At 32.7% G+C, this 14249-nt stretch overlaps 1 protein-coding gene and 1 pseudogene across 1 annotated transcript in view; both read right to left on the bottom strand.

Moving 5' to 3' along the window:
- LOC133200444 (uncharacterized) overlaps nt 1–12471 on the bottom strand; it is a 121696-nt gene extending 109225 nt beyond the window's left edge. Inside the window, exon 1 of the mRNA XM_061336241.1 lies at nt 12411–12471. The gene's annotated coding sequence lies outside the window, so the exon portion shown is untranslated. The remainder of the gene's footprint in view (nt 1–12410) is intronic.
- On the bottom strand, nt 529–3425 carry LOC133200505 (uncharacterized; annotated as a pseudogene).
- Nucleotides 12472–14249: the final 1778 nt, after the last annotated feature.

The raw sequence follows: 14249 nt of genomic DNA, 5'->3' as shown, positions 1-14249 counted from the left end.
AACAAATTTTGATTTGTTATCAATGTCAATGATTATTTTAGTCAAGTTCATAGTATGTTTTAATACTAGAAGGGAATGAAAATCCCTTTGTTAGCATGAATTTATTACAAGGGTGTTTGCTGTAACTATATTTTACTATATAATTTGGAAGAGGGTCTGCTTAATATTTTAATTGTTGAGTTTCAAGTAAATGTACCTTTAAAGCACAAATCAACAGCTTAGTATTACATTCAACAATTTATCTAACGATGATAAAAAATGTTACATTTCCACATTGAGAATAACATCTTCAATTCATTAATAAAATGATGATAAATTTTATTATTTTTTATCTGTAGTACATGATTAAATTAAACACAATTGCTATTTAAAATATTCTTATAAGCCAGAAGTTTTCTGATGAATTGTGATATATCACATCATACAAGAATAACTGGAATTTTCAACACATTTAAGATGAATTACTCGTTTTGCACTGTGGGAAAATTCTAGAGATACAGAAACAAGTGTCAAAATACATGAGAAACCAGAACTCAGTTTTCCATCAGTGCTGGAATGAAAATGTTAAAGTAGAAATCTACTAGCTTTGAAACATTTGCAGTCCATTCAATGTCTTTTACTATTCTAATCACAATGCAGTCTACTCTTGTCCACACAATTAAGTCGCAGCATGTTTTATTACATATATGTAGCTGGCCTTGAATTTGATGATAGTATGGGTGACTGGTTTTCAGGCACAGGGAATCCTGTTTGATATCTAAAAATCAAAAAAACTCTTTTAATGTTGTGTTATGCCTATTCATATCCCCTCCCTTTTCCATCTCTTCATACTATGTTGAACAGTTGCACTTGTAAATTAATACATGTATCCATTGTGATCATTTACTCATCTAGATTTTTAATTTTAAAGTAATGAACAAAACAGATTTTTAAATCCAACTTATAAATTATTATTTACCTATGAAGAAATCCTTCAAATTTTGTGCTGCATCTGCTACTGTTGAAGACGATGCTGTATATGGAAACTTCACCTCAACAATATCAGGAATGGCATCTTTGACTTCTGGAGTTTGATAAAATACACTGCATGTTGGTGGTCGTACAACTAAGCCATCAGGTGAAGCTCCCAACACTCCGGATTCATGCAACCATATCCCTTTCAGAAAAAAAAATGTAATACTACTGAATGCAAACCATAATACAATTGTAATGCACACAAAGTCTAAGTTGAGCATTTATAATTCCTTCCACTTCAAATACAGTACATCGATATGCTTGTACAGAGTGGTACTGGGGTACTTTAAGTAGATCTCTATTCCCAGTAAATTTTCTGTAATACATCGATCACTAAATGAATTGAATATTTTTTTTTACAATTAGACTTTAGTATTTGATTGTCTACTTGTCACTAGGATCATTTGTTTTGACACAATGAATTTTAACATTCTGTGAGAGGTTGAAGGAATATCATTTTTTTGCTGTATACCTGATTGCTCTACAGCTGCATCAAAGTCGTTTTCATACTTTCTCAAAGCATCATCTTTGAGTGATACCCCATGCCACAGCTTTGATGGACTCCAGATTGTAAGCCGACATAAGCCGTTTCTTCAGTGACATTGTCATTCTGAAGAAGAAAATATGATTATTTGGTTATTGATCAAATAATTTACCCTGCATCTATATATCTAGTCATTACAGTCAAACCTCATTATCTTGAACTCAATTGGACCAAGAAAAAAGTTTGAGATATCCGAGGATTTGGGATTCACAAGGATTTAATTGATTTATCGAGAATAAAATATGTCTATAATAACTGGTTGGGACTTCAAATTTACTTCGACATATCCATGGTATTTAAGATATCGTGTTTGAGATAACAAAGTTGAACTGTACTTTGAAAGGCTATTTTGAAAAAAATTGAATCACACATGTCTTACCGTCTTTGCTTGGAACTGAGAACTGCACCAAAGTTGGAAGCTGTTATTCGGTATTTTCTTACAATCGACCACATTGGGTTGTTTCTTTGCCCAATTGTTGCTAATGCTGTTCTTTTAATGGCTTCCTCTGACAGGGATAATGCATGTCTTAACCATACCATAAGGGCATCAGAATGAACATACTCTGGTGATGTTAACAGGTCTTCAATGACGGGAACAGGTGGGCCTGGCTCACATGGCTCTGGTTCAAGAATCCATTTTAATGCTGAAAAATTTCCAGACTTGTGTCATTCTCAAAAATAATATCCACATGCATATACAAGGTAATTATTATCTAAGAGATCATGCATTTAATTTTGGCGAACACTGTAATTTTTTTTTTTATTTGAATGCATTACATTTCAAAATTACAACTCACTTGCCAATATTTGTTCAGAATTGTTCCTGTATATAATTTTGCATGTGGCATCCTTAGTGTGAATGTGCCAAGGAAAAATTGGTGCAAATGTACAATTAACATTTACTAACTTATTAATCAGGGTTTCATACTGACATATTCTATTAGAATAATATAAGAATGACCTGATGATTTGCAAAAATATGAAAAAAAATAATCTTTATAAACTCTAGGGAAATGGGAAGTGCGTCAAATGGTGGCAACATGGGGAAAAGAGTTAAATGAAATTTATTCCTTTCAAAAAATGTATATATAAAAATGCTATCATATTTATTACCTGTCCAATTATGCAAAGATTCTTATTTATTACCTAGTAGGTTAAAAAATTGGACAGATTATACAAAGCCAACAATATGCTCCTCATCTTTGTACATTTGTACATTTACCTGCTTTTCACACAGTGAAAATCAACCAACGGACAGAATCAAAATAACAATATCATAACACTCTTAATGTAACAATCAAATCAAATTTAAATAACAACAACAATAACATCAAAATCATAATTTCATTCTTATATTTTACCAATAAACCTTCCAAGCTTTGCTAATTCTTGCTGCAAAAAACACCGGTCACTTTCATCAAAGGGGCGGCTCAAAGCACTTCAAATGTGAAGCAAATGTTTTATGATTGATATATATTTTTAATGATTGATATGTTTTTTTTTAAATCATATGTAATGAATAATTGCAAGTATATGAATAACTATATTTAAAAGAAAATACATATTGCCTCTCTGACAATAAAATGTTTAAAATATAAATACTTACCAGTAATCTTGGCGTGCAGGGGGAAACAATTCTTCTATTGTTTTTATGTCTTTTTTAATTGACGTCTTTGGGTTCTTCAACCACCCACACTTTATGTCAGTCTTGCTCACACATTTGTATCTGTGAATTTATGTCTCATGGTTTACCAATAAAGTATCACTTCAGCCTTCTGGCTCATGATTGAAATACATGTGAATAATCTTGAATCATCTGGTCATTAGACTTTGTATGCTAAATATGTTAAATGTATCTCTTACCCATATAGTAATGCAGAGGCAACATGATGACACTCATATTTTCCCAGGGGGCACTCACATGATGTGTTCGAGACTTCATAAGAACTTCCTAAAATTGCCCGTATGATACAATATATATATAAATAAAAAGTCTGCTATACAATCATTATACTACAAATATTTAACAGTGTTTAATATTTTTTACATCTGAAAATATGTTCTGTTCAAAATAACCAGTAGAGATGTATCAAATATGTCCTTTCCATTTTCCGAATGTTTATTCTTTAAATATTGAATATGAACACTTCCGAAACAGAGAACATTACATCACATTTAATGATGACTCCCCCCCCCCCCCTCATCTTTCCGATTCAGCATGGTGGTATTGGGACATCGGGAGGGGTGTCCGGAGGGAAACCAACACTGTCTTATTTCTAAAAGCTTTACAGATTACAATATGTTTTCAGTATTGTCTAATTGTCAGAGATGTTAACGGAAATGTACACAATAGCCTTGGTACTTACCGTGACTTTATATGATGTGTTCCTCATCGAAGCTTGTACAACCGCATGGATCATTTTCGTCTCTTGGTCAAATAAAAATTTTAGAACATGGTTACTAATAACGGCGTTCTCCGACTTTCTCATCAACTTCGGTTTCTCGGCTGTATAATTCGCCCAATATTGTATCGATATAGCCATATTTGTTTGTCACCGGAAATACATCACCGGAAGTGATGCTAAACGAGACTTTCTTCTTCATGTCCAGAATGGAGGAGTAATTCACCTGTCGTAAGTCTGCACTGTCCTGATTGAATCCATATTGTCTCACTTATGCCGAGCAGTGTCAGATTGTAATTTCTCATCTCTGCTGCAATTTGCGCTGTTTCCCTGTTTCGTACATGGTTCTTACGTTCCAAATTCCTATGCTGATATTTCTGGGTCCGAGAAGGGTTTTCGGCCTTGTAGTTTCCTTCTGTCTCTGGCTTTCACCACATGGCGTCCTTCGCCTTCCTTTTGGAGAACATTCTCTTCCAGAATTTGAGAAGTCTTGATTAAATCTTGTTTGCGCTTCTGTAGCAATTGCCGTTTTACATAGCGGGTTGCTAACCCTGCGCAAAACCCCCTGGACCCGGAAGACCGGTGGTTTTCTGTTGGGGTTTTCCTTCCCCTAGTCACAGATTCCAGTTATTTAAAGGCGCTGGAGACTCGCCTTTTGCCACTGTCAATCAGCTCATCAAGAAATATGTCAATTAGTTAAATTGAGATTTTTAAGTTTGAAAAAAGAACCGTGGGAGGAGGAGATCTACCTCTGTACCTTAACAAACTGCGCGATTTTGAACAAAGTATTTATTTTCTATATACCTGTTAGTAGAAACTGTAAGATACATTACTGGAATTATTCCGTCAGCAATGGTAAAAAATCAATTTCCCGCGCTTGCGTGGGATTCATCTGGCATATATATATATATATATATATATATATATATATATATATATATATATATATATATATATATATATATATATATATATATATATATATATATATATATATATATATATATATACAGTGCAGGGAACTAATTTTGTTACATAAACCAGCATCAGCATAAGCATTAGTAGCATCAGGATCGAGCTAGCATCAGCATCAGCATTTAAAAAACAGCATTACCAGGATCAGCATCAGCAAGCAAAGGATAAAACCAGCATTGACCTACATAAAATCAGCATTATCCTACTAGCATCAGAAAATCAATGAGTTTTAATTCAGTAAAAAATTAAAAAAGAAAGAAAGAATATTGGTTAAAGTATTCACATTATTAATACATAGTGAGATATTATGATCAGATAATTGTAAAAGGCACTTTTATTGCTTTAAACGGCAATGCTGAAATTCATTATCTACTTCCGGTAGCATGATGCTACTTCCGGTAGCATTGACCTAATTATAAAACAGCATCAGGATAAGGATTACTAGCATTAAATCAGCAAGCAAAGGAAGCATTCAAATCAGCAAGCAAAGGAAGCATTCAAATCAGCATCGATGCTGTAACAAAACTAGTTTCCTGCACTGTATATATATATATATATATATATATATATATATATATATATATATATATATATATATATATATATATATATATATATATATATATATATATAGGCGTTTGCAATGAAGATCCTTTTCTTTGCACTGTATGGCAGATAACAAGAAATAGCCTTCTCTTTTTCTATGTTTTCTTAAAGGATAAGATATTATAGACATTTAACTTCCTAAAAGCATTACTTAACAAAAACTCCTTCTATCTATGCGCATGAAGGAAAAGGGTATCAATCGATATTTATTAGTCATTAATCTAAAGATATAACAACTTCTCATTACAAAGTTTGGATGAAATAAATCTAAAAATATAGTCAGGTATTTTAAAAGATAGAACTGATTTTATTCCTAGTTTCGTATAAAAATATATCTTGCAGGATGTCATTACATCGAATTATGCTGATCGACTCAATGCTCTGATATAAAATTTCAGAGTTGAAACCAGAAATATTTCCAAAGAGAAAATTCAGTGAAACATTTATAACAAGTGTTAAGCACGCGGTTTGTCATTAAAAAAAAAAAAAAAAACAATGAGAACGAAAAAAGGCCTTGCATCATCGATTCACCCAGCTTTACGCCAGAAAACAAGACATTTTGGGGTTTTTCTCAGTTACAGAAAAAAAAAACTCTAAAAGAGATAAATTGGACCTCATATATTGTGTGATGCTTTTTGAAACGTTGCATATTTGCTCAGCAGCTTCGCAAATACATGTACATATAAAATTTTCAACTCCTTGGATAAGGAAAGGTAAAATGCAACAAGCAAATTGTAGTCCCCGCGTTCGGTGTATTAGTGGATGGGAGATGTCATTATTTATGGCATATTGTAACTGTCTTGTTTGTGTGTCCTTTCTTGTTTGTGCATCATAAACAGAAGACATAAATTATTTATTTAATAACAATAATGGCAAAGATTATACCTTCTCAAAACTACATGAAACTTCAAGATCAAGGTTATGAGCTCAGATATTATGATACAATTAAAAAGTTGTCACAAGTAATGTATAAAATATCAAATACAAGAGTATACAATCGGAAAGGTCTTGAAACAGGTAATGCACATGTCAAATGTAAATGCCATATATTCTCTCAATCAAAAATTATCAGCAATGATAAAATTTTTGAAAAGTAGGTCAAACGTCGAGGTCAAGGTCACTCAATCAAAAAACATAGTGCATTTGGAAATGTCTTGTCACAGATAATGTACATATATAATATGAAAGCCCTTTTCTCATTCAAATTTTACGACAAATTTAAAGTAATGTTATTTTTTTTTTTTTTTTAAAGTAACTCAACTTCAAGTCAAGGTCAAGGGGTAAAAATTCCTAGTATATTTGGAAAGGCCTTGTCACTTGTAATAGACATATTAAATATGAAACCCTAACTTTTCTCAATCAAAAGATATAAGCAAACCTATAATTTTTGAAAAGTAGGTCAAACTTGAAGGTCGAGGTCACGGGGTTAAAAATTCATAATATTTTTGGAAATGACTTGTAACATGTAATATGCATGTATAATATTAAAAAACCATTTTTTTCTTATTCAAAAGTAATAACCAATTTATATTAATGTTAAAATTTTTGAAAAGTAGGTTAAACATAAAGGTCAAGGTCACGGTGTCAAAAATCTTGGTATATTTGGACAGGTCTTGTTACAAGTAATGTACGTGTGGAATATGAAAGCCCTATCTCTTCTCATTCAAAGGTTATGACCGAGGTTAAAGATTTTTTTTTTGTGACAGGCAGACTGACAGACGAACAGTTAGACAGACTGACAGACAGACGAATGAGATTTAATGTCCCCTTGCTTTCCCATAAGCGGGGGACAATAATATAGATCCTCTACAGCTCTGTCTGAACTTACATGTACCATTCAAATCTGAGCTAGAATCTTGCTATTTTCATTTATACACTGAATATATGCACATTAGTTCACAGTCTGCTTTTATGTATATCTTCATAAAAGACTATATGTACCAAACGTTATATTCTGATTCTATTTAAAAAAAGAAAATGAAATAAAATGAAAGTGAAATAAAAAGAGAAAACGAATCTCCACTTACCATCAAAAGAAGCAATTAACCATGTTGCAATTGTATAAACTGTGTGAGCTACATATAAAGAGATGGACAGAGACACATTAAGAAATCGTTTTGGGGGAAACTGATTTTATTCCTTCCTTCATTCCTTATAAGAATATTTGTGTTTTTTTTTTTCCTTTTATGTCATGCATCTTGTTTTGTTAAGAGCCACATGAATACGGAAGTTACCTTATTTAGCCTGCATTTAGTCCTTGTTTGAAAAAGTAGACTTAATATTGTAAAAGAAAAAAAAAACAAGTAGCACTTTAGCCATGATAAGGGTTCTTTTCATATATCAGGAAGAATACAACAAGATTTAAGTTCTTAAATTATGATAATCGCCCTTTTTTAACAACTGAACCGATTGATCTTAAATAAGAAGAAAGGCTGATAATTCACAAGACAAAGCTTTGTAAGCTAAGACAGTGCGAAATTTGACACTTGTTATTATTCATATATGAAAATATAACAAACAAGAGGCCCAAGGGCATTAACGGTCACCTGAGTATAATGCAACACTTTAAATGATCCATAGAAGTATAAAACAAAATTAAATGATAGACGAAGGAATGTTGCCCAAGAATTTCAAAAATCTGGTAAAAATACCTTTGCTTATTCTAGACCCGAGTGATCTCATTGGGATCATACATAATTTTCCCAAGTCTTACAGGGATGGTAATGAATGCAAAACATACAAATACAATCGACACTTGCCTATTGTGTAAGGTATTCAATATATACAGTTATGTTTTTGTCACTTGCCTAGTGCTACAATTTAGTACACACAGACTTGGGTTTACAACGTGCCTATTTGCCACTTGTCACTAATTACAATAAGTCATCCTGACTCTCTGTGACTCTCTGTGATTCTTTTTTCACTTTGATAAAGTATAAAACAACTGTATACAGTCTCTTGTCAACCATGACAGTGACAATAACTTAGATCATCACAGTGTAAACATGCAGTATACAATTACAACTTTGCTAAATATATAAATAATCTTTATGTCAATCTTTTACACTGCTTTCCAGGCAAGAATCTGACTTTGGGCATTCTTTGCTCATTTAGACCACACATTCATTTATTCATTTTTATTTTGTAAGAGGCACTCTTCCTCGTCATAACTATGTACTTAACTCATCGGCTTGATTCAAGGAACCACTGTCTGTTTTGTTGGGTATGCCAGGGACATGAAAGATGGTTGGAAACGTGGGATAATTTGCATAACAGGCGAAGTCCGTTATGCATAAATTATCCCACGTTTCCAACTGTCGTTGATGTCCCTGGCATACCCAACAAACTAGACTGTGATTCCTCATATTTACATTTACATGTTAGATGAAATTGAAAATATAAATTTAAAAGATTTAAAATACACAAGGCCTTCCATGTTAATTTCAATAACCCCGCCCACTGACGTCACACACAAAGACAGCCGCACGATATTGACATGCATAAAAGTCTCCTGACATTTTACCTGACGAAATTAACATTCCGGTTGAATTATCAAGAAATCAGCTCTCCTAACTTTTAAAGTTATCAATGAGAAAACAATTAGAAATATAAATATTAAAATATGCATGAGAGGTGAAGGTAACATTGTAAGAATGGGTCTAAAATTAAACTTGCATAAATAGCAAGTCTTTTTTCACATCTCACTCTCTATTCCGTATGATACAAGTATACTATTAACTAAGAATTCAAAACAAAATTAATTATATGATCACGTCCATGTATGTATAGAAGATTTTAAACCAATGCCTGACAATCAACGTGTTCTAACACGATGTCCTAATTTGCAAATACATGTAACATGCTAGCTTTTACGTCATTTGACGGGGTTTAGTTTTTTTCAAAGTTACTTGAGGTAAGAAACCGTGTGGTGAATTATAACATTCAACATGTCACAGCCCTTGGTTACAACAGAGAGAGCTAATGAAAGAAGAAATAGTTTTTCTCTTTTAAACCATGAGCTTATGTTTATTTGACGCAACTTCACTAATGTCGTAAACTAATTTTACGACTATTATCAATCGGAGAAAAATAGACAAACATGCGCTGACAATGTATAAACTTGGTTATAAAGTGGGCGTCCTCATCATCTTATGGTGATTTAAGAAGTTGTTGTTGACCCCTGACTATGAAAACAGATTTGTACTTTTGTAATTATGTAGTAAAATTGCAGACTGAATGTTGACCATTCATGCAATTAAAAGAAAAAATGCTCGTTTAGAATATTAACTGTGTATTTTGCATATCCTTAATACAGTGCATTCATCATTTGTCTCAGTGATTCGTATAGTTGGCTAATTAATTCTGGAGGACTCATGAGAAAACTATGACAGGATCCAGCTGTACTACAAACTCAGTAACTCATATACAGCTCTTGAAAACGGATTAGAACAACAATGCAAAAATACATATGTAACTGTACAGTACATGACTGGTGTGCCACATTGTATTGTATGTTTATTGTTTAACGTCCCTCTCTCGAATTTTTCCACTTATGTGTAGATGCCAGCACTTGCCTGTGGAAGGCTACAAATTTTGACCTTTACTCGGCACTTTGGGCCATTGAGCAGTGAGGGATCTTTTTCGTGCCAGCACCTACTGCGACACGGGACCTCGGTTTATACAGTCCCATCCGAAGGACCGGTCTCCACGTTCCACAGTGGGAGGTGTGCCACATTGATAATATAGTTAAAAGTGCTCCCCTCAAAATAAAGATTAAACAAGAAGCAAGGTTATACAAGCTACTAACCTCGACCACGGAACCACCATCGGACTGAATACTATAACTTGAAAATCGAGTGGTTCTTAAAATATTCGATATATAACGATAATATAAAAGTGTATTATATAAATCTATTCTCTTGGCTATCACTCATTCTAAACACTGGCTCATATCATCTGTTAATACTGGCTACACATGGTAATCCTTATCAGGAACATCGGACCTTGAGTCATTTGGGTTTTTATTCGGAACATGTACACATCCTTTTATGACAGTAATCTTATGATTTGTTGCTTCAGGGACATATGTTTATCACTCATTGAATGGGGGTATATTAAAATTTTTATCATAGTTTAATTGTAACTATAGATACATATTTACATTGCAAATGTTTTATTTTATGTAACATTATTAAGAGCAATGCGTATCTATATCCGTATAAACAAGGGTTCCCCGCGTCATAATGGTTCAACGTAATTTCTCAATGACGTCATAAAGGGTCGACGCGCAATCAGTGGATCAGTTGGGTTTGAAAAATAAAAAGTTTCACGCGTTAAAGATTATAATCAGGTAAATATGAACAAGTCACAAATGTAAATATAAGTAATAAGGTATCATTTTAAAACATCTATCGGGTTGGTACGAGATCAAATTTATCATAAAGCCCTTCGGGCTTTATGGAATTTGATCTCGTGACCAACCCGTATTTATAGCCCGATAGATGTTTAAAAATGATACCTTATTTCTTAAATGTATCCTATACGTCTCAAGGACAGTTTGTGATCTGTTGCATTATGGGATATATGTTTATTCCCATATTGCAACTTGCAGTTTACAAATGTATGTGAAACTTACCCAGTACTTGTATGTTTATTGTTTAATGTATATTGCCTTTTTTCTTCGTGGGTCTAAGCTTTCCCTATTTCAGTCTAGACATTAGTGTTCATGATTTTCTGTTAAGAATGAGTTTTAATGACTGGAAATTTGGATTATCCCTCTTTTAAAAAATATTGTAAATTTCTCATGTTTATATTTTGTGTCTGTTAGAATTATATTGCATTATTCATGTTGTTGATATTACTTTTGAAAATTTCAAGAAAATTATTAAACGCCATAAAAGTGGCACGACATGAACAATTGTCTTACAGCCTTTATTCATTGAAGGAGGACAAGATGTGGCGTTATAGTGATGAAGGGACAAGGGCAAGAACTAAGCAGGTAAATGGGGTTATTGGGCTATCAAAATACTCATTGCATTAATATACACCTTTCCTTCTGCCAGTTCAATGTGCTACACAAAATATGACAAGAAAAAAAACAAAACATGTTTTTGAAATATTGATGTCCCCATATGGCAGCTTATGGCAAATGCAATTTTTTTCAAATGCAAGTCAATCTACAAGGACAAGAAGTCAAAAATATTGGTACCTGAAGAAAGGACTTGTCTCAAGGGATATAACAATGAAATTTGAAAGCCCTAGCACCAAACGTTAAAAAGTTATTGCAAAGGTTAAAGTTTTTTTTTTTCTAAAAAAAAGTAGATGAAACTCCTAGGTCAAGCTTAAGGTCAATTGGTAAAAAATGTTGGTATCAAAACGCGAAGGTCTTGTCACAAGGAATGAAGTTGTGAAATATAAAAGCCCTAGCACCAACTGTTCAAATGTTAGGACCAAGGTTAATTTTTTTAAAAGTAGGTCAAACTCAAGGGTTAAAGTCAAAGGGTCAAAATCGTTGATGATCAAGATAAGATCTTGTCACAAGAAATACACAAGTGAAAAATAAATATGAAAGCCGTAGCCCGTAGCACCAACCATTAAAAAGCTATTGCCAAGGTTAAAGTTTTTCAAAAAGGAGGTCGACCTCCAAGGTCACAGGATCAAAATTGTTGGCATCCACGGGAAGGCATTGAATAAATTTAAGATATATAAAATAAAAAGGCCCAATACTCATACAGATCAGCTAATGAGATTTAAATGAGCTTAGGTTTAGATAAAAAAAAAAAGATGAATTATGCATCTAAGAACACAGCCCTTTCAGTAATCCAAAGAGAGCACTGATTTCACTTTACAACGAAACATTAGTAACTTACCCTAAAATATGTCGTCAAAAGTCACATAGGAAAGAGACAGCTTCTTGTGTTTACAAAACCACTTTCTATATCTTTAATACATTTGGAGTTAGTGCGTGTAAAGAGATTGCTCACTATGTGGAACAACAGTAATTGCATTAAAGATGTGCATAACCTTGGTGACAGCACAACTGTTTAGATATTAATGTAATTAGTTTAGACTGTATCGCGTTGGTACACCAGAGCGTGACTACTCAATGTGCATGTGGTTTTCTTATTATCTAACATGATTAAGATGTTTATTGTGAGATTATATATGCTGAGTACCCTTCTCTATCTGTCGCTCGCCTTCGAGATACTAAGCTGTACGAATTAGAAACTTATATTAACGAGATACAATGTAAGGGGCAGTTAATAAGAAATAATAAATCGTATAAAACGAAATCTCCTCCTAGGCATCGGATCCCACCTCTGGAATTTCCAGGATTCTGTTTTTTATGCACTGTTCACAAATTTGTATTGTTTGTAGATTTTTATGAGATCGATCAGTGTTCGTTATCTTGTCATATACGAAGTCGTACGTACATGTACGGCATAACAAGTTGTAAAAACGAAATAATAATTTGTAAATGCAGCTAGACAATATATCATACACTTGTACGAACACCATAAGTCGTATTTACGAGATAAAATAATGTCTCGCACAAATAACATAATAAATCGTACTTACGAGAAACAGTATGTAATATGTACGATTTCAGTAGTAATAACGATATAGTTCATAATAACGATATATAAAGTCGTTTGTGTGATATAATAATTGGTAATTTCAAGAGTATGTCTTTGTAAAAATAATAAGTCGTACAAACGTAGGAAGGATGTTCTAAGTGCATGGTAAGCACTACCATTATGTCGTAATCTAGAGATATCAAGTGTAAGAAAACTTATAGGTGGCTACCCTTGTTGTGTTATATCGTCTTGTTTATAGGGGTCTTGACATATAAATTTTCATAATTTCTTATATTTACATGTACAGTATTTATGTATTGTATTTAGGCGTCTTTACATAAATGAATTTAAAAAAAAAACTTCTTTTATTTGATTGATTTTATAGTATGGATTATATCGACTGAAATAGAATATTGATTTGAGAATATTGATCTTAGCATCATAACTAAGAAATCAATGCAGTAATCTCAACAAATATGTATATCCATAGTATTTATATCGATAAATATATATGTAATATTCCAAGGGGAAAAGCGTGAAAATATTATTCGCGAACTAAGTTCGCTAGCGCGGTAATTCTAATGAATCATCTCTTCACTCAGGATTTAGTGAAGCCACATGTACAGGTACATTGGACAAAGTATAAAGTATCAAATATTTGCTCTAATATATATTAAAGAGAAAAACGTTTTGGAGAAATAGGAGTTGAGGACTCATTAGCAGTTAGACTGTCCTCAATGAAGCAAATATCATTTTGCCTCTTTCTAATTAATAAAGAAAATGAAACATATACATGACTAGCAAACATTTTGTATAACTTTTTTTTTCAATTCAAAAAAAAAAAAAAAAAAAAAAAAGAATCATCAATCCATATCGTATGCTTTTAAGGTATGCGTAATAAATATTGTGATGAGTAAAATAATTAACGACAGCCTCAACTCCAACACCCTGATTTCAATGTTCTACTAAAAATACGAATAGTACTAGGCTATTCGTGGATGCATATGCATAGAAAGTAACAATGTTAAAAAAAGTGACATTGGCTACATAAACTCTGTAAACGTTTGATGTTTTCTTATAATGTGGTAAACATAGGAGCTGCTTTTTTATTTTATGGCACCCATTTTAATG

Source organism: Saccostrea echinata, unplaced genomic scaffold (assembly GCF_033153115.1).
Source record: "Saccostrea echinata isolate AGI-Se365-2 ecotype Australia unplaced genomic scaffold, CSIRO_AGI_Sech_v1 ptg000040l, whole genome shotgun sequence".
Classification (NCBI taxonomy): domain Eukaryota; kingdom Metazoa; phylum Mollusca; class Bivalvia; order Ostreida; family Ostreidae; genus Saccostrea; species Saccostrea echinata.
This window is presented reverse-complemented; position numbering and strand designations above follow the sequence as displayed.